The sequence below is a fragment of the Struthio camelus genome, chromosome 4 (assembly GCF_040807025.1).
Source record: "Struthio camelus isolate bStrCam1 chromosome 4, bStrCam1.hap1, whole genome shotgun sequence".
In the NCBI taxonomy this organism is placed as follows: domain Eukaryota; kingdom Metazoa; phylum Chordata; class Aves; order Struthioniformes; family Struthionidae; genus Struthio; species Struthio camelus.
The window spans coordinates 49,582,018-49,608,571 of NC_090945.1; the positions used below are offsets into that span (position 1 = coordinate 49,582,018).

General features: G+C 36.9%; 1 protein-coding gene across 1 annotated transcript in view; it reads left to right on the forward strand.

The window, feature by feature from the left end:
- TENM3 (teneurin transmembrane protein 3) overlaps positions 1–26,554 on the forward strand; it is a 1,330,030-nt gene that overhangs the window by 482,817 nt on the left and 820,659 nt on the right. The window contains exon 9 of the mRNA XM_068942557.1: positions 6,634–6,790. The gene's annotated coding sequence lies outside the window, so the exon portion shown is untranslated. The remainder of the gene's footprint in view (positions 1–6,633; positions 6,791–26,554) is intronic.

Consider the following 26,554-nt stretch of genomic DNA (forward strand, 5'->3'; position numbering starts at 1 on the left):
CGCCTGCATGCGATCCTGGGCAATATGCTGTAGAGGACCCTGCTTGAGCAGGGAGGTTGGACGAGATGATCTCCAGAGGTCCCTTCCAACTTCGACCATTTTGTGATTCATATCGAGAGGGCAGACTTCAGCGTCCCTGTAAGATGCTCAAGTGAAGTGGGCTTTTTACAGAAAGACCGATTAATATTCTGAAGGTGGGATGGATTGGTCCATTCCTGGCCCACAGGCGAGCTCATAGCCACAGTACACCTCTGCTGTGTTCTTTTTTTCTCTTCACCCTTTTCAGAGGCTTTCTGTCCCACCAGATTTGCATCATTTTAAAAATAAATGAAATAACTCTATCATCAAGCATTAAGAACCGAAAACTGGTTTTTAGCCACATAGATTTCCTTCCCTTCTAACTGAAAATAAAGTAGAACCTTCCTGTCAGTCTACTATGCTTTCATATCCAAATAGTACCATTCATATCACTGAAGTGATCCAGAGTGTTTTGCTTGAATAAAAGTCTTAGTTGTTGTCAAAGCTCTTTAAGCATCTGACAGCTGGTAGCTTTCAGGAAGAGCACAGAATGAGACTTAAGAGGAAAGAGACTACATGGATTTCAGAAAAACAAGGAATGAAGAAATTTAGGAGGAGAAGGAATTAGAGACCACAGAACTGCTACGCAGGTGGGAAGAAAGAGGTATTCATGGAAAGATAACAACGCCAGAAAAAACAGCTAGTGGATCAAGATGTTATGGGTCTGAGTTGCTTTAACGCAGAGCCTGATGTATGGGATATAACACAGTAACACTGGAGTTACTAACTAGTAAAGTAACTAGTAAAGCTAGTAAACTAGTTTTTTTTTTACTAGTAAACTAGTAAAACTAACTTTTCTAAAGAGAAAATCAATAAGTAAAGATATCTTTATGTCAGATAAGTAAAATGTAAATATTAGGATAATCCTTAAACTTTAAAATTCTGAGGGAAAAATAAAAAATCTGAGGGAATTACATTTAATACATGGGCAATGTTACTATGGAAAAAAGCCCCCAAAATTCCACTGACTCCACTGTATTTTATTAATATTTTTATGTTTTTGAAGTTATATTTATTTTCCCAAACTTAAGCAATTATTCTACTCCTGGATGTTGGGATTCTTGGGGTACCTGCAAGGATACAGCAGAAGATTTGTGTCTGACTAGTATAGTGTGTGTGCATGCATGTAGTTACGTAGTTACATAATATATGTAGTCTATCTGTGTATTAATTTATTTTAGAGTATCTGTTAGATGTATGAGCTGGCAGTACAAGCAGTGGTTCCAGTTATTTAAGATGGTGTCATCAATAATGACACACTTTGCATGATTTCATTTGGTTTCCTGTGATATATATGCATATTCTAGCAATTAACCAGAAGTGTTCTCAGTTTGTGCTTGGTAAGATTTTTTTTTAGGTGTTTGTACATTATATTTTCTGCTTAGTAAATGAAATTTCTGTAGGGAACATACTGCCTTTTTAAACTAAGGTGTTAATCTTAATGATATCATCACAATCTATAAGACACCTTTACTTTGTTGTCTGTGAAGTTTGAGCTCAGTGCAGGATTTCTGAAAGCAATGGAGGACGTGCTAAGGGAAAAAATAGTGTTATCATGGTTCATTAGTGTGCTTCCTACACCACTAACGTACAAGAACTCCAGTGGCAAACCTTAGTAAATACATCAAAGTGATATTAAGAAAAAGAAAGGAATAATGTTAGCTTTGTTGAACACCAAAGGAAATTGTTAGTTTTGAATCCCTATTGCAGGTGATTGTAGTTCCTCTCCCTGGGACATGTACTGGATTTTTGTATGTGAAAAGAAATGTGATACTATTTCTTGTTTTCTTGCTTCATTTGTTTAACATCTGTTTCAGTTTAAGCTTGGTCTAAAAATTTGGTCAAAAACTTACTGTATAAGGTCTTATCTTTTTGCCCCAAGTGTCACTAATTTCTTGTTCTGCTTTTGCAGAGAACAGGGAGTCAGACTTTCCGGACTCCTTAATATGCACCTGCTAGCTTAATGGATCTTCTAAAAAATTGTCAGAAGATTTCAGTCCAAGATTTTATTTCATATCATTGATAGGTACTTAAAATATTGTAATTCCATCCACAGATGCAATTGCCAGAAAATCTATATTTTTTTCATCTCCTATTCTAAACTTGATTCTAAGATATAGTCCCAATAGTGGGTCAAATGCCTGATGATTAAAACAGATGGATTTATTTTTCTGATTATCTATTTTCCTGATTATACCATCTACTAGTGTCTCAGTCAAAATATATGGTAAGTGAAATGTTCAAGTACTTCAGATAATTCCCAATACTTATTGTTAGGGAGAGGATCATTTATTAATAGTCTATGCCCAGACAAAAAAAAAAAAAGAAAAAAAAGCAATATGAAATATTTCTTAAAAGTTGTGTTGTGATTGCCATCTCATATGGAGCACTGAAGTCAGCACTGATGTAAGGGATTGAAGCTTTTGATCAGGTTTAAGCACCCAGTTCATATTTTTAACTCCATCCAAACAGCTTGTTATATAGCAGACTTCCATAAAGGAGTTCCTTCCTCCCTCTTTTCTTTCCCCTACAATGATTCTGGTTTCGCTCTACTGTAAATCTAACATAGAAAGTTATGCTTTGTTGTAATTACAGAATATATGATGTGTTCTAAGAGCACAGTGAAAAGGGCATGAATTCATATTAATCTAGATAATGAAGACACAAGGAATCTTAAAGAGGAGTGTGCCAGTCTTAGAAATTTAAAATGGTGATTTCTGATGTACTATAACTTTGCAAAGTATATGGGAAACCCATTGTATCTTACGCAATCAAAGTGAAGCTATTTTGGAAAAGACATAGCAGCTGAAATACTCTGTCTGGCCTTGCTCTTGTACTTCTCTTTGAACTCATAATTTAGATTTATATTCACTTACTCCCTCTTCTGCCATCTTCTGAAATAGCAGTACCTTATATCAAATTATCAAGGCAACACTTGTCAACAGTTTTGTCTAGAGTACTCTTAACTACTGGATCAAAACTATCTTGGAGAGTTTTGCTACAGGAATCTTAATTTACTACCTGAGTTATATGTTAGTTTCATGGCATATAAGAGGTAGGTGCTTATAAGTAGAAAAAGCCTTTAAAATTGTTCTGTGAAATAATCCATGTTAACCTCTTATGTCACAGTGGTAGAGGAAGATTTTTTTTCTCTACTAAACAATGTGCCTGACAGATCCTCAAGATATGTAAGAATGTACAACATGACGGTTGTTGTATCAGCATACAGGTGGAAACAAACTATAGAAAATTCTGAACGTAGCACAGCTGTTTGAGTAACAATTACACTAGGAGGGGAGAGGAAAATTCATGTGAACTTAATCTGATGTAAATATGTTCCCAGATGTTATAAAAAATATCTTCAGCTGCTGCTTCTTTGGAAAAAGAAATCAATAAAGGAAGTCAGACATAACAAATGAGAATTTCAGGCCACGTGATGGAGAGATCTGGCTCCCGTATAGCCACACACTTCTCAATCGAATTGTATAAGTACTGCAATGGAATAAACTGAAGATACTCTGGCAGCCAAAATTGAGTTTAATCACTTTTGTTCATAGACGTGACTAATATTTCAGTGGCCGCTTTTTCTTAAGCTACTGATCTTCCCTAAACTTTAGCGTGTGCTCAGTGAACTTAAAACAGGCTTTATACTCATTCTGAGACAGATATTTGATACTCATGCTGGGAGACACTCATTTTGTCTTAAAACATCAGATAAAACCTCTTTGTTACTCTTCCGTTTGTCCAGTGTCCTTCACATTCTGCAGAGCAAAATTAGGTGAAAGATGAGTTACTTTTTTAATTACAATGTTTTCATTAATTTAATTTTATAGTAGAAAGAAGTTTGAAGATACTAATTTGCCTACATTTGTTTCATTTTGTAATAGTATGTTGTTTGTTTTCATGATACATTAAGATATTATATACAATTAAAGATGATAAGTGTGCTCACCTTAGTATTTCTGAAGAGAAGGCCAAGAAGGTTTCACTTTTGCCCAACAAGGATAGAGGGATGCAAAAAGGCATGATGGGGACTGCCTTATTTTTTGGCTGTTGTAGTGGTAGACTACATATTGGAAGATGACATAGTGGTAGGAACATACTGTGTAGCCCTTGGTCCTGCTTCTTCTCTTGTAGCTATATGGCATCTTGCTGCATCTAAGATACAGTAATTATTTGTTGTGTATTTTGTCCAACTCAGAGCATAATGAGTGGGCTTTGTGCAGTGTGTGAAAATGCTATGTGCACAATATAAAACTGAAGCCATATGTTGCATATTCTGGGTGTGATATGAAGGCATGTGGGAGTTAGAGCATTTAAAGCCTGCTGAGGTAATGCTAGACAACTGTGGAATATAAAGAGGGCCAAACTTGGTGCCCTGTTGTGTATACTGGCTGTTCAGCATAACTCCTGCAACAGGCTGTTCCCTAAGCTGCACCAGCAGCTTACTCCAAAAAAGAGCCTAGGAAAGAAATAATATTTAAGTAACATGGATGAAAAAGTTATCAGGCCCTGAAACTGGACTGCAGGGCTGTTATTTGATTGTGTAGACAAAGCCATGGTTTGCTCCTGCTCGATCTACACTGGTATTGTCTTACCCAGAGGTAAGACAATCCTTAACCGGATCCTGTTGCTCCTTTTCTACCAGTCATAATAATTGTTGACCCATGCAGAATAGGTATTACACTCCACCCTGGGAATGAAATGCAGCTCTGTTGTCTCAGGTCTTCCAGAGGCATCATGACTATCACAAGCAGAGTGCTACCCAGAAGCTGTGGGAGTGGTGCCGCCTTGCCACACAGTATTTCTCTAATACTACAGGAATTATAAATAACTTTCCTTAGAACATCTCAGTCTCCAGTCTGTCTAGGGAAAAACCCTAAAAATAACACATCTTGTATGGTCATTTATAGTCAGAAGTACCAGTTTAAACAGAAGCTTTTTGCTTTCCGTAGAGGATGAAAGTTACCCAAGAAGACATGTTCAATAACACTGGTTTTAGATTTTGAGCTCTCTAGGAAGTCACTGTACAGATGATTTTCTGAAACACTGTCTTATCGTCTACTGCCTTTTAGTTAATATTGCTTTGTAATCCCTGGTGTTCAAATCCAAAGAGATATTTTCTCATTCCTTTTCTATTCATTTGAAAATATTCATTATATCATTACTTGGTCTTTTCCTGACTGTGCCTAACCTTTTAGATTTAATCATTACAAGGCTCCACAGCAATAGTGATCACAGAAAATTAGCATTTTCTGCATTAGCAGATTTTGCAAAGATGTGAATATTTACAATGCTTCAGGTGAATAAAAGACAATTACCAAAAAAATACAAACATAAGTCTTCAATAAATATATTCTTTCATTTTCTTAGGGGGTATATAAATAATGTTTTCCAGAAACTAAGGATCCTTTCTGCTGTGTTTATATTTAATAGTTTACTTCTCTTTGTTGCATTAGTAATTAAGTCTTATGACATTCCAGAAAGCATAAGTCCTACAGAGATGTTTAAGTTGGGAGCAAACTCTCGATGTACAAACAAAATAAATAAAAAAAAGACACTTACCCAGGATCTTAACAAGCTGTTTTGCTTTTCCTTTGAAACACAATTGAATGGTAAAGTAACAAGGCCTACTCAAACTGTTCTAGCCTGGTTGTTAAATAGAACCTCCTTTTGAATTCGTTGCCTTCAATTACATTTTTTAAAGAATTTTAATTATGTGCCTGAAAAGAATAAAGATGCTCCAGGCTCCATTTGTTTATTGTGGAAGGCCTAAAAAAATGAGGACAGAGCTTCCCAGCTCATGCAGGGGTTGCAGAGAGAGGGGGATGACTTTTAATTCGACAAGTTCAGAGAGATTTCTTAGTTTGACGCGCACAGCAGGGGGTCTTTGAGCGCCTGGCAATACTTCAGCATTCTGCGCTTTGAAAGTCTTTCCCTGCAGCAGAAATTGTATCAAAAGCCAATGATAATATTCCCTGCAAGGTAAAGGACCCTATTGAAGATTTCTAGAGCTGTTTATTTATTCATCACAGTTTTCTCTTTTAGGATGTATCAGGCATATAGGTAATAATGCACATGGATGATAGAAAAATGTATTAAATAAATAAATAAATAAATAGGGATCCCTCATTAATCCTTCACCTTTCCCTTAAGTTCTCTGTAGGCCACGTGCATATATAAAATTCCCTGTCTTTCTCTGCCACATACTCTGCATACAATCTTTACTTCAAATCTCATTTTTTCCCTGTTTTTAACAGAATTGTCATTTCGGTCTGCCTTCGAGCTCCAACTGAGTACATAAGATGTTTATGGCTGTTTCCTTCCACTAAACCCTCAAAGTGATTGATTAATTTTACAGAAGGATATTCAGCTTCTTAAGGGTCTTTTTAAATCTTAATTTTTAAAGTAGATTTGAGGTAACTGTTTCAAAGCCAAGATTAAAGCCTTATTTATATTTCAGAGATAAGAGTTTTAATATTTTTGCATTACTTTTATTTGAAAAGTGTACACATATGTTTTACTTTCTGTTTTTGTTTTGTTTTGTTTCTGCAGCAGAGCTGGGACTGTGAGACTACGACAGTCTTTCCCTTGTGTAATGTCAATGTCGGCTATCACTTTGGCAGAATCAGTGAAGACAGAAAAATCCTCCTTCCCTCCTGCTTTTTCATCTGCTGGTGGCATTCAAAGTGACCTTCCCTTATAAATATTGGTGAGTGACCACATAGGGAAAGCAGTTCCTTGGTGCAAACGAACTTGTTTCAAAAAGCAATGGTGACCTGAGGGTTTTCCATTTTTTCAAAGTCTAAGAAAGCATATGCAGATTTTTTTCTCTTTTTAATAATAACTTGCGGTATTTAACAGCATTTATTTCTCTACACCTGAGCAAACATGAATCTTACCCCTCATCCTGTTGCTTTGCTCTGGCTAGGCAGTCTGGAATGGTGTAATTTTATCATAACACCCCAATTCTGGCGCTTGCTAAGTGTAGGAATTAAGAAAGAAGGCCATAAACTGCCTTTTGGGACTCTTGGTTTGGGAAGTGTGACTAGAGTGGAATCACAGCACTGCAAAGATTCTGATAACCATAGGGCAGTCCACGAAAGCTGTAGTAACTATAATAGTTCCACAAGGCTGGAACTAAGTTATAAAATTTAATACTGAGAAAGTTTTCAGACCATTTGAGGCTATCTCAGCTGATTTATCGTGCCTGAGACATGCAATATGCCTAAAGGGATTTTCAGTGTTGATAACAGATGTGTAGACAGTGAAAACGCAACCCATGCCCTTAACTTAGGAATATTTACAGTACTATAATATAGAACACTACAAAGTACATACTCACATACAAAGAAATATTTAACCTGGCTTGGAATAGTTTGGAAGCTGTAAATCCATGGAGGATCTAAGACTGGAAATTATTTAAGGATTATAGATATTTATTCTACAAAAGTTGCCGTAAAAGTCACTTAGCCAGCTGCCATTCAGTATTACCTGCATGATTGTAATAAGCTCCTATTCAGTCTACTGTGATGTATCATTTATCACTATATGATTAGTAATGTTTCATTTTTTTTTCTTAACCACGTGTGTACTTGAAATATGTGAGTTTTAAGGAACTTAGCAGTTTCAAAAGAAATATTAATGGGAGAATCATCATGGCAGCAGCCTAACAAAATAATGCCTTTTCATCAAAGGAACACTTCCAGCAAAAGGAAAGGCTGGTATACGTAGTGTATGTCTCTTGTGTAAAGAATGAGGAGTGGTAGCATTTAGAAGTACCCCAGCTGTGTGTTAGGATTGTAAATGATTTCCCCAGCCACTAGTAATGAATAATCAGGGAACAGAGTGGAAAAGGAAGAGGGCAAAAATTCAGTAGTACTGCATAAATGACTGTGTTCTGTCAATGTTCTTTCTTTCTTTCTGTTATAACTATGTCATGGACCCTTGTATTTTTATGTTAGCATTGGGGTGTACAGGTAAATCAGTATCAGCTTTGGTTTTGAGTGTTTGTGTGGCTTTCTTAGAACTGACTTTGTCCTGTTCAGGGATCATTGAAATAATGATTTCCAAATAATTAAAGAATAAATAAATATGTTATTGGATGAAGACATTTTCTATAGCTTTAAATCTAGTAATATCATGCTAGATAGAACCTCATGCTACAACTTCTAGTTCAATGATGTATGATGTTAAGGTTGCATACCACTTAAAACATGAGAGAAGGTGGAGTTTCAAAACGTTTTAACTTTGAAAAAGTCCTTCTTTAACAGTGGTGCAATTCTAAAGTTGCCTGTCATTTCATTTAATTTTTTGATAGGATGTAACATAACTTTAAGTAGCTGTACTGAACAGCTTACTGCTTGATCATTTTTGAAATTTTTCACATGTAGCTGTTTTCCTTAGAACCGAATAAAATAGAACTGCTGACAGTCCTTAACCAATTCTTAAAGACATATATAGATCCTCAGAATCTTTTGTTTTCCGTGCGTGATTCCTAGTAGAAACGTATGGATCACAACTCATTATATTAAATTATAATGACATTTTTGGAACTCTTGTGAGAGCAACTGGTATACTAATAATAGGTAATGGGATTATTGTAGGTTCTTTTGGGACTATGTCAACTGCTATATCCTCAGTAAGAGAATACAGCACGTTTGTAGAGTCTAGGATGTGGCCAGAGAGGATCATCATTGTGAGCATTTATTTCTCAGAGCGTTTCTGGTAGATCCCAGGATATGCCAACTGCTTACCAGTCAGCCCTAAAAAAAATTAGTGGTTTATTTACTTGTGACTACATCCAGCATTGGAAAGAAGTGACAAAGCATGCCAATAATTTCTAATATTATATTTTCCAGTTTAAATTTCTCTTTCATACAATCATGTACTTCAGTCTGATATGCCAGATGGTTCTAGAATCAGTAAAATGCTGTTTCCATTGTGTTTTGCATATATTTGCTATTTTGTTTGAGTTTGGCATTATAGAAAGGGTAAGGCGGATTACTTTAAGAAAACAGAGGAGGAGAGAGTGAGAAGCAAATATATTAAATATTATATATTTATTTATAATTCTTGCCTTTATGCGAAGAAGGTAGGATTTAACACATTGCTGGTTATAACCTATTATGTCAGAACACGATTAGTCCATCTCTGATTACTATTTTATTTTTTGTTAAGCCTCGACTACTTTTCAGAAGTTTTTGGAAAAATCCAGTCTAAGCTCTAATACACAAAGCTTTAAAGACAAGTTTACCCCTTTGAAGCCAGTAGCTCTGAACTACATATGAAGGCTTAATGAGGACACTTCCTTGCAGCTTGGTTCAGGTATTGATCAACTGTATACACTACATTAACTTCCAGTAGTGTAAACTATCATCAGTCTTAAAAAGTGTTGCTCTCCCTAAGTAAAGGATTTTGCTCTAAAAGAATATACATTTTTCTTTTTATCTGTAAGTTTTCTCTCATTTTTAATACCATTTTCTTGTGTCTTCCTAAATTCTTAGGACTCTGATGGAAATGGATATGTAATACTTTTATATTTAAATAAAGTTACAAACTGCCAGCTAGGCCAAACAAACTGCTTCAGGAGCTAGAACTAACAAAGACAGATTTCCTGTGGTAATGTTGTTTTCTTTGTAGTTTAAAATCACCAGTCTCAGCTGCAACCCTAATTTCCTTATTCCTCTTATCTCCTATTACCCTCTTTGGCTGAGAAACAAGAGCTGTGGTTAGTCTGCAGCTCTGTGAATGAACAAGCCAGACAACTTCTGTCAAAATGCCTAAATCCCCATTTCCTTCTATCCATGGGGATAGTAAATTGGATCTCTCTCCCTGAAACTTGTAGGAACTTAATTATCTTTAAGATTTCCTTTTTCTGATTGGGCTAACTTTTAACAATCACCTAGGTGAAAAAATGCTGAAGAAGACAAGAGGAGACAGTCAAAGCACAGTTAGCTATCTTAGATAAGGCTACAATGTGCAGGCAGTAAAAAAATCTGGCAAGTGACTGGGATCCAGGTGCTCAAACTGGAAGTAAGAGGCAACTCAATAGTAGAGAATTTTTCCACAAATATTTCTCTTGATTAAAAAGCAAATTTTGGTGAACTGTAGTTATCACTCTTACTTCCTTGTATGAACTTTTTTTTGTCCAAACACCAAATAAAACAAACAATTCCTCCCAAAGTTTTTAACTTAGAAAACACATGAAAGTGAATTATTCATGTTGGGCTGAGATTTTACAGTGATTATTTAGCTAAATCATTCCAGTTGCTCATGAGTAAGTCTAATTAACCAATAAGAATATAGACTACCAACCACTGATTATTAATATACAGTGTTCAGAGCTCAAAGACATTCATAGATAATTCTGAATAATCAAAATATCACAAACTTACTGTTAGATACTTAAATAACACATACCTGCAATTTGTCAGGTAAACGTATCATTAACATTAATTTTAGCACATTACAAACAAGAATGAAAAATTTAAAAAATGAAAAATGAGATATACACATGGAAATCATGCAAGTAAGTTTTTCCTACTTGAGATGCATTTTGAGAATATGATTTGTTGGAGTACAAGTGAAACTCCAAAAGAAACTCCAAAATGAGATTGATGTACTATTTCCTCCATGAAACACTGGGGCAAACTGGCTTAATATAGAAAGCTGTTGTGTAAAGGAAGCAAATGAGAGGGCTCTGAGAAGGTGCCAAAAACATTTTAACTGATAGCATTTAGGAAGCAGCCGCTCATCGTGTGGCAGCACTTCAGGTAGCTAAGTAGCTGTCTTGTCTGTTTTTCAAACATCCAGGTCAAAGTTATTATGCATGTATTCTTGTTACATTATTAGAGTTACTTGGCAAAGTTCAAATAAAATACTTTTTAGCGTTGTTCATCACATAGCTTATTGCAAGAGAATGGTGGAGAGGACATTTCAGAAATTTATTTTGGTGTCTTCTTTTAGTTTTTGTTTTTTTTTGGTTTCTGTTTTTACTTTTAGGTATATAACAGAGAAATTTAATTTAATTTTAGTTCAGGTTAGATGCATTTTTAAACTGGAGAAAAGATTTGAAATTACCAGTTTGTGAATTTTAAGGTTTTATAGTTACTGTACAAAGGGACTTCTGTAAGAGCATCGTGGAGGGTCACGTTGCTTAACTTTCTAGCAGCTGCTACTTGGACTGGCACCCACAATACTGTATTGTGTACTTGAAGCTAAGCAAGGTGTTTCAGCATAAGATGCATTGAGTCAGGTCAACTGGCAAACATAAAGTATGGAAAAAAGAGATATGCCATAAGTCTCATGATCTTGGGCTGCAGAGAAGCTTCTTCATCAGAGCAGGAGTCACAGCTAACCAGAAGTAGATTAACGTTGGGAAGTTACCATATCTGAATTTAAGCCCTACCTCACTGACCATTCCTAATTTTAGACTTCTGGCCCTTACCAGTCTCTGATTGTAGGCACCAGCCTTCCCAGAGCCAAGAACATGAGGGAAGCAAACTTCTGAATGAGCTTCATCTTCTCTTACATACAGTCTAGACATCAACTGTGCAGTATTCTCCTGTATTCCTCACTGATGCTTGGAAACTTTAGAAAATAAAAGGGAATGGAAGGAGCAGAAAAAGCGTAACTGTAGCCTCGTGGTTAGCGTACTCCCCATGGAAAGAAAAAAGGGTTCCAGTCCTGGTCTCAGGAGCTGCTCCTGTAGTTTTTACCGAACAGTTATTGAAGGAACACATTTTTATCTTAACAGCTTGGTTTCTTATAACAAAGAATATATTTACTTAACAAAAATTATTGAAAATAATGTATTGTTTTTGTATGTTATAGATTTACACGTATGAAAGCAGACATCTTTTTGAAATTCCTTTTTTCAGAATCTCAACTAGTAGAAAAAATCTCATTTTACGTTTCCTACATTATACTTTATTTCACTTGAATCCAATGGGATTTCAAGGACAGCATTTCTTCTTCAATTCTTCCTATTCTTCTGTCAGGTATACAGATTTTCTGTGTATGCTGTGCAAATGTATGATTAAAAGGGGGTTCTGGAACCTTGGTTATATTAGACTTAGTTAAAGAAACTTCACATGCATTTAATCAAAGTAGGAATGTGTGTATACAAACAAACAGAAGACAATTAATTGGATGAAAAAAGGAGGGTTTTAAGGCCAAATGAATTTTTTAATTACCAGTCTGTTGCTTTTATTCCTGGTAACTTCTGATTGACATAGCCATTGCATTACTGTTAAAGAAACCAAAATAAATAGAACATCAGTTTGCAGTTACACTTTTGAATGGTCAGTGAGCTGTGACCAGCTGACAGCAACCTGCAGCCAAATTGAAGGTTTGCCAGCCAGTAAGATATATAGAGGGCTACATTAATTAGGTCCTTTCTCAACTAAATATTCAAGCAGTCTAAAGTAGACATGAAAGATGAAGATAGTTTAAACAAATTATTTTCTTCTACTGTCCTGCTTTAGGCATTTTCAAAGTTTTCATGGATTGCAGTTTTATTCATCTTTTCTATTTGCTGATCATACTATTCCTCATGAGATTTTCAAGGCTCAGGTCTCAGAGTTCACTGTATGATGTGCTAAGGCAACTTTAGCACTTTCAGACATAATGGGCTAAATTACAGAGCTCTCTTTCCCTTGCATGTCCTCAACATTATATGCCAATATATTACTTCTGTTCTAACATAAAGCATATCTGCAGACCTTCTTTGACTTCAAGTCATATTCTCTGTCCTCCATCCTGTTTGTGCTGGATTTGGCTTCTCTCCACAACAATCTAGTTTGTGTGTACACGTTCCCATTTTATGGGCCAGCACAGAAAGCAAATTTAGATAGACACAACAGGAGCCAAATTCAATCTTCAGGGCCACGTGCATGATCTTACAGATGTTGCCTTGGCCCATGGTACTATTTCTGGCACAAAGGTTAATCCACTGAATTATGCTAATTTGTTGCTGTAGTGGAAGAGAAAATATTATATGTAGTGGAAGAGAATGTATATTTATTGTATGAGCAAAGAGAATTCCTGCTTCAGCTGGTGGGATCTGACCTGATAATCAGAACCATGTACAGATATAGATAGCATTTATGTCTTATTATTTTCTGGTGTCAATATTAATAGTGATTATTAACATGTGATGAATTTATATTCCAACAAGAAATTTTGAGATGAAGTTAAATGTACTAAGCTTTCAACAGAAAAAAAAAAAACAGCAATAGAAAAAAAAATTGAGAAAGTTAGGTCATTAGGGCTAAATGAGCTATCAGTTTGGTTTAAAATTTTTAAAAGTGCCTGTACCATTTTGAAATGAATGTAGACATTTAAGAGCCTGTGATCCACTCATTTTCAGCTTTGAAATCGAACTATTAGCTTGAGAACTTTCAAAAATCTTATAATTTTTTTTTTTTTAGTCATACCATACATGAATGAAACATTCACAGCAAAGCAACGTCCAAATCCTGCAGGTGTAATAAATCCTTAAGGACTTACGTGGAGGTAAAATCATTTTCAAGGTGTGGGCAGTTATAAAGGGGACGCCTTTGCTCTGTTGTGAGATGCCCTTACTGTGTTAGGGCAGAACTGTTTCAGGAGAATACTGAGGTCAAGCTACCTTCAGGTATTGATAAATGCTAAGTTACCAGGAGCTGAACATTGGGAGAACGTATTTTCCCATCTAAGTGGTTCTGTACTCTCTAACAAGAAAGAAACTGGATTCAAATGAATGCACATCTTAAAAAGAAACTATTCTTCCTCTGAAAAACTCCATAAGTGTTTTATTTAACCGAGTAGTTTGTACAATTTCTTTTAAAAAAGAAATTACTTTTTAATATCCTGGGAAATATTTATGTTAAAGGTCATATTAAACAAAAGGCAAATCTAGACCATCTGAAGAGTCTGGAGAAGATGTTTAATGCAAATTCTTGTTTAAAAAAAAATGTGTGTCACTGCAGGTCATCTCTGAATATTCTTGTTGGGGTTTCTCTGTTGGATATGCAATCTCAGCTAAATGTTTTGAAGAGGAGGAATCAAATAAATTGCCCTATTTTGGGTCTTTCTCATCTGTATACAGTTGTGAAGCTCTATTAGACCTGAAAATTGCCCAGAGACAAACTTTAAAAAAATAGAGTGCTTTTGAGGCAGAAAATTGCTTTTCTGCAGCACGGTCTAAGGGACAGAATGTGACAGGAGGACAAGGAGTTGTCACTATGAAGTGATATTGTAACGCATATCTCACATAACAAAAAGAATCATTTGTCTCTTTTTTCTGTTTTTTTAAACTACAAGAAATTTAATTGAAACAGCTGAAGGTGTGCGCTGAACCAAGAAAAAAGCATTATAATTTACAATTAAAACTGAAAGTTCCTCCTTTTACCCACTTATAATAGCTGTACATCACAGGGCATAATGCGATATGGATGTCTGTCTACCCCTTCAGAAGCGTTATGCACAACAGGGAGAGTCAAGGAAAAATACAAGCTCATTGTACATGCATGTCAAATATTAGCATGATTCTTCTCGTATAATAATAAAAAAAAGTGATTTGGGCTTTTGATTAGCCTCTTGATGTTTGAGAGCGTTTTTGTGTGGCTTAATTTTCCTGTTTATGGCAGTTTGTACATATAAAACAAAATGAAGAAAGGAGTGGAGAGGGAAAGAAATGTGCCATTTATATACTAAGGATATGAGGCTTCCTTTGGGCCCATTATACATTAATGGGTCAGCTGAGATTTATTAGGATATGTAGATTAATCTTTATACATATTCACATACTATAATTGTTCCTTTGGTACTATAATGCGATTAGCTGTGAATTTGTACAATATTAACAACAGTATGGATTTCCATATTACAGAACAGTAGTAACAAATGGTTATTAAAAATGCATGTAAAATATGGGATGTGAAAGCACTTCCTAATTTTCAATAATATGATTAAGTTCTATTGTTTTTACATACCAAAATGGTTAAGTCTTTCCCGTAAAGTTAAATCTTTGAAATCTTATTTGAGAAAAGCAAAAATTCTATATGCCACAAAACTCAACTACTGAGTATAAAACTGAAAGGAAAATCAATATTAGTTTCTCATAGGGGCAGAGGTGTGGATTTTTGCTTTACTATTTTTTAAAACTATAGTGCCAAACAGAATACAGAAGATAACAGTAATGATCAGGAATAAAGTTTTCCTAGTTTTCCTCTATAGCAGTGGAGTTCAGTGTGGAAGGAAATATATAGTATCTCCACCTCTTCCCAGGTAGGTAGCCGGGTCTGTATTGATACCTATACACTCCAACACCGAGGGAGCTTCCCTCCTGTAAACATCATTTTAGCAGGGCAGTCCTCCTGTGAAATACAGATACACAGGAGGAAGATAATAAAGGAGAACTATTAATATTAATTTTGTGAAGGTAAGTACTTTTTGGTTCACAGATGGTATGAACTAGAGCAACCACTTTCATTTCAGTTAGTTTACAGTAGTAGTAGTTGATACACGGTTGTACACACACTGCTTCTTTGGGATCAGAAATGGAAGGAGCTCCTGAACTTGTCTCTGAGAGAGACACAGAGACATGACCCTGAGACCTTTTTATATTCTTCTTTTAGGATACATATTCCTTCCTCAAAAAATGGAATTTTTTCTCTCAAGTTAGTTTTCATAGGGTAGGGGCAATACAGTAGTGTTCATTTAGGAAAAGTTGATTTACCCTCACTTCATGACTCATTAGGAAAAGGGTGTCTCCTTTGACGCTCTTCCCTGAATGATTAACTTCTCTGTATATTTTGGAGAATAGGGGGGAAAAAAAGGAAGGAAAGGTAGGGGGAAATGGCTTTCCCATTCCCTTGTGCCAATTTTTTGCAATGCCTAAACAAGTCAGTTTTCCCAGTCCTGCCTCTGCTACTGAATTCTATCCCTTCCTAATCTTACCACCAAGCTTTTCCTCCATCTGATCACCTCACAAAGTTGTTGGAGTTACGTTAAATCAGTCTGGTAAAAATATATTTAAATATTTGAGTCGTCTGGGGTAAATTAGTGCCAAGCAATGAACATTCAATGCAACCATAGCAATACAAACCTCTGTTTCTGGGCATACATTTGATAGAACCTGCCATCAAACGTGATGCTGGAGATAAGGACCATTAGGAATATCTAGAGGGTATGGTCCCCAGCCCATGTTATCTTCCAGATTGTGCTCAGGAATTTTTTGAGAGTGTTATTTGTCAGGGACCATTCTAACAAAACTCCAATAAACAATGAGAATTAGGAATATTTAGCATTCTATATGCCTATGTGAATTGTGTAAAAGACTGTTTGTGAAGCAAACACCAACTGGTATGAAATAGTAATCATAAATATATTTTAAAACTAAGAGCACTAAGGATATGACAGAACTGCTGTCATGTAATTACAGATGGGTTAAGAAGTGCTTTGGCCACAGCCTTTTCCCACTTCTGGCCAGCCTTAGCCACACACTGCCTTTTTACAGCTGTTCCTGCCCTTTTCCCACTGAGATTTAGTCCAGATGTAGCAGAATCAACACAAGTTCACTGACTTCATAATGAGATTTGCTAGGCATTTTGAAGCTGGTGTTCACTCTAGATGTTGCAGAAGCAGATGAAGACATTTAATTGCTTTTACACCTCATAGCCCTTAGGAAATAAAACCTATTTCTTGTGTCTCAAATTGTGCCACACTATGTGTAAATTGTGATCAAGCTTGTGTCTGTAAATCATAGCAGCAGCTTGACTGTACATCTTCAAGACAGAGAATTGCTCTGTGTCATTAATAATGGCAGCTGTAAAGAGAGTGAGGCCCTTCTTCCTGTAGTATCTGATTTTGAAGTTCATCTTTCCAGAATGGAAGGAACACCCAGGACATATTCTATTGCTTTCTTCATGTCCCTTGTAGAGTCTGGCACTCAAAAAATATAGTAATAGCACAACCCTATAAACATTTAGCTTGTTATATATCTGTGAGTCATGGGCTACATTTGGATATTTGCCCTCTGCATTTTAATGCCACTTCTTATAAATATGTGAAATACAAGAACACAATTATAAAAGGAATGAAAAATAATCCTATTTATGGTAAAATATCCTCATTTATTAGTCATCTAACTCTACAAGTTTACTTGTCCTTTTAGTTTTCCATGTAGAGACAGGAAGAACATGGAATTCCTGATTACTGAAAAACTCTCCAGTCAAAATAATAATCACCGAATCACAGAATGGTTGAGGTTGGAATGGACCTCCGGAGATCATCTAGTCCAATCCCCCTGCTCAAGCAGGGCCCTCTAGAGCATATTTCCCAGGATCGCATCCAGGCAGGTTTGGAATATTTCCAGGGAAGGAGACTCCACACCCTCTCTGGGCAACCTGGTCCAGTGCTCTGTCACCCTCACAGCAAAGAAGTTTTTCCTCATGTTCATAATACATAATACATACATACATAATAATAGTAATAGACAGTGTTAGCATAACAGCAAATAATTATTTTCCATATTAACAGGATGGTGCAACAGAACAGGGTACATCCATCTCCAAGATCTATTTCCATGTTTCTTATACTCCATCATCTCTTTTTTTTTTCCTTTTTCCAATAGTCATTCCTCCCCTAGAGGGAATTCTGCTTTAATTAATGGGAACTGTATTGCATGCAGTATTCAAAATGTAGTATTGGAAGACTTGAGTGCGTGCTCTTGAGAGCAATAGCTTGTCCAGAATCCATTATTTTCTTATATGGCATCAGGATTTTTTTTTCCTGTCAATTATTGTGCTTTTATCAGCCCAGTTTCATTTGCCATCCTATTGCCTGTTCATTCTCTTGAAACATTTTTTTGTTTCTGATGTTTATCTTTGCTACTTTGCACGAAGTGATATCATCAGCACTCTTTCTTTCATTGTGTTGGTGGTCTTTCAAATGTTGAATGTGTTCACAGATTTCTGTGGTATTCACCTGCTTCTTCACTGGGAAGATTGAATAGATACTCCTACTCTTCATTTTCTGTTTTTCAGCTGATTATTTACACATAAGAGGGACTTCATTCTTATCCTATGATAGCCTGATTTCTTTAAGATGCTAGTCTTTCAGCCTAAAGCAGTTTGGTCAAGTTTAGCCCCAATACCTTTTGCAAACTGAAGTGGACTGTATCCATCAAATTTATCTTGTTCGTATACTCACTGACACCTTCAAAGAGCTCATTAGTCATGATTTTCCTTGACTTTCCAGTATTTTTATACAATTGTTCTTTAATTCTGTTCTTTATTTCATCTTTTACCATTTACCACATAGACTTCAGATTTGCTCTTTGGTGATTGCCAGATCTCTTCACTAGCATCACTGTTACCACTTTTCATTCATCTTCTATGAGACAGTTTTAAGTTTTAAACAACAGTTTACATGCTGCTGTTGATAAAGCAAAACCTGGTAATAATGGGGGAAAAAATCACTCATTTTTGGCTTCATCTTTTATAAATGCTACTTTTGCAACTTCAACAGGTTCTACAGGCTCTCTGATATGACCTGCTCTTGATATGTCAGAGGAAAAAAGGGATTTTTTTTCATTATTTTTTTTTCATTTTTCATATTATTTTTAAAGATTTTCCTTACACTTTCTTTGTCCTATCCTATTGTGTCCTTGTATTTAATCCAATATACTGATAATCCTGAACCTGAATGAGTTTGCATGGGCTCAAAAAAGGCAAATCCCAGACTCTGGGAATATCATCTTGATGTGTTTCCATTTTCCACTCCAGTATTCAGAAATCTTGAAAAATGAACAATGTTACATAACTTGAGTATAGGGTTTGTAGCTGTTTTATTTTTATATAAACTACAGAAAAAAAAAAAAACCTACCTTAGACCAAAGTCTGCTCATGGTTATATGCAGTTTAAGTAGAGGGCCTTTTGTCATGCATTTTACATGAAGTTGATGAACATTTTGTTGTATTCAAATGCTTCTGGAATTGCTGTAAAATGGCATACAGCAGGTGGGCCTGTGTCTTTTGTAGAATATCTCTGTGAGCTGCAAGTGGAGATGCCGATGTCTCATTGGCATACGGTACTGCTTCAGGCAACTACTCTTTACTTGCATATATATTCCATTTTATTCTGATGCAAACTGATCTCGCATTTCAATTTGTATTTAGCCTATCTTGCTTCTGCTTATTACTCTGTAGCGGCAAAAGGGAAGTAGTAAAAGGCAACCACATGCTGTAAAATTTCAACAGCAAGGTGGAATAGTTCAAGGCCTATTTTAAGGCCTATGTTATTTAGTGCAAAGAATATGCACATATATGCAATAAGAAATATATTGAAGAAATAGATTTAAAATGTTTTGAACTGTTTACATAATGGACCTAATGAGTGAAGTAAGATCAAAACCATTTCATATAATGAAATTACAGAAAATCTGCTTTATTTCATTTTGAACAAATTTTCATTATCTATTTAATTTAGATTTTCAGTTATCTAATTTACAGAAGAACATTTTATAATTCTGAATATATTGTTTTAAATAAAATTAAGTAGAGCATTAAAATTCCTCATGCTGGAACATTGATTACCCAATAACATTGCTGTCACACTCTTGTCTTCAACTGAGATATTCTTTTAGAAACTCTAGGAACGTAGGTTTCCAAATGCTTTAAAAGGATATTTTCAGCTATCTATGGTGCTTTTGCTGCTTTGACCTCATGAAAGCCCCTAGGTTGGATTTACTTGTTTGCTATCTATAAATGCTTCATAGTATTTATGGAGCTTTAGAACTGGTCAAAATACCTCCAACACTAACCACTTTTCTTTTCTGTGGAAGGAAACACACCGGACACTTTACAAGCCGTGCAGGATATATTCAACTTAGACCTTCAGCTGAACTTCTTTGCTTCATACTTACCCTTAGACAACAATTACAATTTGCAAGCAAAATCAGGAAGGTTTTTCTTGATTCAGCTTTGATTTTGAAAAATGTATTAATCCTAAATTATGTTATATTAAATAAGCATTATGGATAATAATAATAGGACTTTCATATTTTGAAAGTACCCAGTTGTCTGATGAGTAATTTGTTTTCCAGTGTTCTGGCAAGCTTTTGCACAGAGTTGCCATTTCATATACAGGGAAGGAAGGTGATACATCTGAAAATCCTAGAGGGACTGTGTTTCAGATGCAGGTTTAGAAATGTTCTTTAAATGTTAGAGATTGTACTCTCAACCAATTCTACTTAAGATAGAGTTCACAATCTTATAACGTGACTATCAGGCCATGCCTTTCTTTTTCAGGACTAATTTTCGAGGCATTGGATACACAGGGATAGGACAAGTGTCCTTCTTGAGTATGTATGGCAGGCCAGTGCTGGTTATCTGACATAGGCTAGAGTAATTCTTATGACTGCCCTGATGTGTTTCCCATGCTGTAGCAGCCCCTACGGAAATGTCAGTCACAAGTAGTGGGGCTTATTGTACCCTTAGCTGCCACAGGCCAGAGGGAAGCTTCAGCTGCTATTACCTGGGGCTTACAAGTACTCCACTTTCAGTTTCCTCTGATCTCAGAACCCCAGCACATCACTTACACCTGGCAAAGAGACTTCACATGCTAATGGTACTCACTATGAGGGGGGACTTACACATGATTTCTACACCCTTTGGGACAACACAGCAATGTTCAATTGCCACTAAAATTTACAACAGTCTCCTACTGATACTTCTGATGCCTAATTTATACCAGGATCACATTTTAAAATGTGTGACCTTGCCTTGATGACAAAGTAACAGTTCCTCAGTATTCATAATCACAGAATCACAGAATCGTTTAGGTTGGATGGGACCTCTGGAGATCATCTAGTCCAACCTCCCTGCTCAAGCAGGGACCTCTAGAGCAGATTGCCCAGGATCACATCCAGACGGGTTTTGAATATCTCCAGCGAAGGAGACTCCACTACCTCTCTGGGCAACCTCTTCCAATGCTCTGTCACCCTCACAGTGAAGAAGTTTTTCCTCAGGTTCAGATGGAACTTCCTGTGGTTCAGTTTCTGCCCGTTGCCTCTTGTCCTGTTGCTGGGCACCACGGAGAAGAGACTGGCCTCATCCTCTTGACACTCCCCCTTCAGATACTTGTACACATTGATCAGATCGCCTCTCAGTCTTCTCTTCTCCAGGCTGAACAGGCCCAGCTCTTACAGTCTTTCTTCATAGGAGAGCTGCTCCAGCCCTCTAATCATCTTGGTAGCCCTCCGCTGGGCTCTCTCCAGCAGTGCCATGTCTCTCTTGTACTGGGGAGCCCAGAACTGCACACAGTTCACTCCAAGTGAGAGCCTCCCCAGGGCTGAGGAGAGGGGCAGGATCACCTCCCTCCACCTGCTGGCAACACTCTGCCTCATGCACCCCAGGAGACCATTGCCCTTCTTGGCCACAAGGGCACACTGCTGGCTCATGTTTAACTTGTTGTCCACCAGCACTCCCAGGTCCTTCTCTGCAGAGCTACTTTCCAGCAGGTCAACCCCCAGCCTGTTCTGGTGCATGGGGTTATTCCTGCCTAGGTGCAGGACCCTGCAGTTGCCTTTGTGGAACTTCAGGAGGTTCCTCTCCGCCCAGCTCTCCAGCCTCTCCAGGTCCCTCTGAATGGCAGCACAGCCTTCTGCTGTGTCAGCCTCTCCCCCCAGTTTAGTATCATCAGCAAACTTGCTGAGGGTGCACTCTGTCCCTTCCTCCAGGTCATTGATGAATACATTGAACAAGACTGGACCCAGGACTGACCCCTGGGGGACACCGCCAGCTACAGGCCTCCAACTAGACTCTGCACCGCTGACCACAACCCTTCGAGCTCTGCCATCCAGCCAGTTCTCAATCCACCTCACCATCCACTCATTTAACCCACACTTCCTGAGCTTGCCTGCAAGGATGTGATGGGAGACAGTGTCAAAAGCCTTGCTGAAGTCCAGGTAGACAACATCCACTGCTCTGCCCGCATCTACCCAGACAGCTGTCCCATCATAGAAGGCTATCAGATTGGTCAAGCATGATTTCCCTTGGGTGAATCCATGCTGACTACTCCTGATCACCTTCTTGTCCTCCACATGCTTAGTGATGACCTCCAGGAGGAGCTGTTCCATCACCTTTCCAGGGATGGAGGGGAGGCTTGACAGGCCTGGAGTTTCCTGGCTCCTCCTTCTTGCCCTTTTGGAAGACTGGGGTGACACTGGCTTTCTTCCAGTCCTCAGGCACCTCTCCTGATCTCCAGGACCTTTCCAAGATGACGGAGAGTGGCCTAGCGATAACATCCGCCAGCTCCCTCAGCACTCGTGGGTGCATCCCATCGGGGCCCATGGATTTATGGATGTCAAGTTTGGACAAAAGATCTCTAACCCGATCCTCCTCCACCAAGGGAGAGTCTTCCTTTCTCCAGCCTTCCTCTCTTGCCTCCAAGGTCTGGAATTCCTGAGGACTGGCCTTAGCAGTGAAGACGGAAGCAAAGAAGGCATTCAGCAACTCTGCCTTCTCTGTATCCTTTGTCACCAGGGCACCCGCCCCATTCAGGAGCAGACCCACGTTTTCCCTAGTCTTCTGTTTGTTATTGATGTATTTGAAGAAGGCCTTCTTGTTGTCCTTGACATCCCTTGCCAGATTTAATTCCAACTGGGCCTTAGCCTTCCTTGTCGCATCCCTGCACGCTCTGACAACGTCCCTGTATTCCTCCCAAGTGGCCTGTCCCCTTTTCCACATTCTGTAGACTTCCTTCTTCTGCTGGAGTTTTGCCAGGAGTTCCTTGCTCATCCAGGCAGGTCTCCTGCCCGCTTTGCTGATACTGTGAATACAAATATGATATTATCTAAAGTATAGCAGAAAATTCTCATATGTTACTAGTGTAGTATTTTATTTTGAAAATGAGATTTCTCTATTTCATGAAACAATGATCTTTTAAGGTTTTTCAGGACTCACTGCAGATGTTCAAGTGTCTGATAGAATTCAAAACAGGCTAAAATTAGGCCAAAGTTTGAGAGCTAAAAGTGCTTATCTCTAACATTTTGGTCTACAGGTGTGGCTGTAATCAGCAAATGAATCAAACTGCAGCAGCTTTGCTAGAGAACTTAAGTCTGATACTTGAACAGCTTAGCTGAGGGAAAGAGCAAAAGGGTCAAAATTCAGCATATGCAAGTGGGTAAACATTTCCATTGAGCAAATCTGATGCACTGCATCTTGTAACTCAGAAGGCACCTTGCGATGCACTTTGAACAGTACTTCTTTTTCTCTATATATCTGTTTCTTGTTCACCTTCCTTCACTTTTTTTTTCTTTTTATTTTAGCTTTAGTTACTTTTTAAAAGCAGTCTGTGCTTCCAATGGACCAAATTTTCTGACGGGGTCATCTATCCCAGTACACAATACAGATTTAGAAAATTGTTTTTCACAAGACATATACACTGTTTAAAGTAAGAGAAAAACAATCAGTGTTTTCATGTGATAAGATACCTTAAGCTAATTCCAGCCAAATTAATTGAGATTTGTATCAAGGCAGCTTTATAATGGTATTTTATTTTTCTATAAGTATTTTGTCATTTGTCTTCCTTTTACCTAATTACTGCATATGTGTCTTCTACATGCAGTTAAAATAACATCACTTCATGACTGAATACTAAATGATGTATCTTTCCATATTTGTATCTATAAATGATTTATTTGAGAATAGGAGAATAAGAACAGATACATTTAACTTTGTATGTTATTTTCAAACTTTTTCAAATACAGTAATTTCTTCTTTTCCTTCTAGCCTACCTTTAATAATTTTTTTAAAAAGCATTTATGTTATTTATAGCAAGGAACAGACTGTAATGTGTTTAGCAGAGAACTGTAGGCTCTCAGGGTGAACAAAAGGAAGATAAAACATTGTAGGATTTTTCACCTCTTTTCTGTGAGAATAAAATCTGACTCCGTGTGGGAACAACCTACCCACAGCCTTTCTGCACCTGCCAGCCAGCCTAATGGAGCTTTCTTTTGACTCAGCTGGATATTGCTACTGCTTTCGGATACAGAATGATCCTCTTTGATTTTGCACTGTATTACTGGATAAAGAGCAGGGAGGAAGAGGTGAGACACACAGTAACTATATTGCTGTCCAGTCTACTCTTTGACCATAATCTTGTAGACATACTTGTGTTTTTGTTTATTATTAAGAAAAAATAATTTAAACATTTAAATCATACTAGATGATACTAAAAGTTCTAAGGTACAAAACCTAAAGAGTCTGTATCTAATCTATTTTTAACGTATGTTTTCAAGTTGATCAGAAAGAAGAAAGAATTAGCAGGACTTTATCCTTATGAATGAAGAGACTTAGTTCAGTCTCTCTATAACTGATTTCCTTTATAAGCTGTATGTTCTTTGTGAGCATCAGTTTTGTTTATGCAACATATGACTTATATTCCTTGAGTGCTTTTAGGATTAATGTGGCATGAAGAGCTGTGATCACATAAATACCTGAATCACTCAGTTTCCACAAGCATGTAATTTTCATTTCATATCAGTTTGTATTGTTCATGTTGTCTGGCCATTAGAAATGGGAAGAGGAAGGCTGCGTGAGGCCTCTCCAGTGTTTGAGCTCCAGGAGATCCATGCACAAATGCAATTTCAGCATTTAATGAAATGAAGATAATTATTTGTTCAGTTCCTCAGGGAATGTACAGATTGTACACTTTATATCCATACCTGCCCCAAAAAGATGCCCTGGAACATCTCAGGAAGAAGAACCCACACTAATTTTAGTGTGGTGGTAGTGGACTCTTCTTGATTCAGCAGAGGGATCAAGGAAGAACTCTCTTGAATGAGGCTATTCTCACATAGCACTATTGTATACGTAGTTAGTGAGTGATTTTGAGGCATTTAGACAGGTATTTTCTTTATAATGAGTCTATTACACCTTCCAATGCCAACAGAAATACTAATAATATACACATAGCAAGACAGCAGTTCCTTTAGCCCTTAAAAGAGCGGTTCTTTATGCAACCTTTTTTTAGTAAAACCTGAAATTTACCTAGTGTGCCTTATATTAAATGTAACGGAGAGAATATTGCTGCCTAATGAAAAAGAAAAAGGTTGATTTGTTTTTCTAGTGCTTTTCTGATAAACATTTTGAGTTTTAAAGGAAGTAGCAGATGAAACTAAAATCTACTAGGTGACAAATTGGCTATTTCAGCTATTGTCCACAGTTGCCCGTTTTTAGATAATTATTCTTTCATTTATCTGATCCACCTCCAAATTAAAACAAATTACCTAGGAAATTGTCATATTTAAGTTAAACTCAACCATTTAGATCCATACTTATTTAAAGATTTATTTTCTGCCTGATGTTTGTAAAACTCTTTGTGCCCAACAGCCTGTAAATAATTACTTGAGATTGCAATGGTCTGGTTGTTAGGTGGTTCCTTTGCCATTGACTTCAGGGCGCTCAGCTTCTCTCAAGATCAGACCATCAGGAAGAGAAAGTCTATACTGTCAATGAGGGAGGAGTATTAGTACTTCCGCATTTGGGACTGTTAGGATTTTAGACTTGACGTTTATAAGATCATAAACTGACTTAGTTAGTAGAAACTGACAGCTACACTTTTAATGGGGCTGCTACAGAATTAGAAAAAATATTGATTGAAGAACCAAATAAACAGTTTTTGCTTCAGTAATTCCAAGTGCTGCAAGAATGAATGTATGTGCACCAAACTGAACTCTGTTAAATTAAGGTCAATAAGTGTAAGTACTTTGCTGTTGTAGTTCTACCCTGCAATAAAATAATAATTTAACCAACAGCAGCACCAAAAAGTCAGTGATATTCCTATTACTGCAATTCAGGTAGTCAATGAAAAATAGAACCTAAAGTATTTCACAGTAAAAAAAAATCACCCTGCTAAAATCTTTGCATCACATAATAATAATAAATCTGAATGAGTATTAAATCCAAATATAATAGAAAAATTGCCTCCAGGAGATATTAACATTCACCAGAACAAAAATATTTGTTTTTTTCTCAGGCAGCTACAGGCGCAATTCATATATCACATGTGGTTTTCCGGAGGCATTCCATAGCTTGTAGTACCGGTTGTAATTTTTCTGCATTTCTTTCTCTCTGTTTTTCCCTAGTACCGTCTATAAAACTCTCCTGTTACCAAACAGCTCTGAATTTGTAACTTTTAAATTGTTTGAATCTCTTTAAACATGTGACTTTGATGCAATTTCAAATAAAAAGCTGTTTGTTTTAATCCCTTATTATACACATTAACAAATTACTGGTAGTAAATTGGAACTCTTTGACACAGAAAGCTGACTGTGCAGTGATCTGCTGCACTTCGTCACTTTCCTTAATAGTAGTTTTGTCTTAGATTATTTCTTTATTAGGAAGTTGCTTGTGACCTTGAGGAAGTCACTTAGCTTCACTGTCCTGTCAGAATGTGTTAATGAGGATTTTTTTTACTAAAGCAT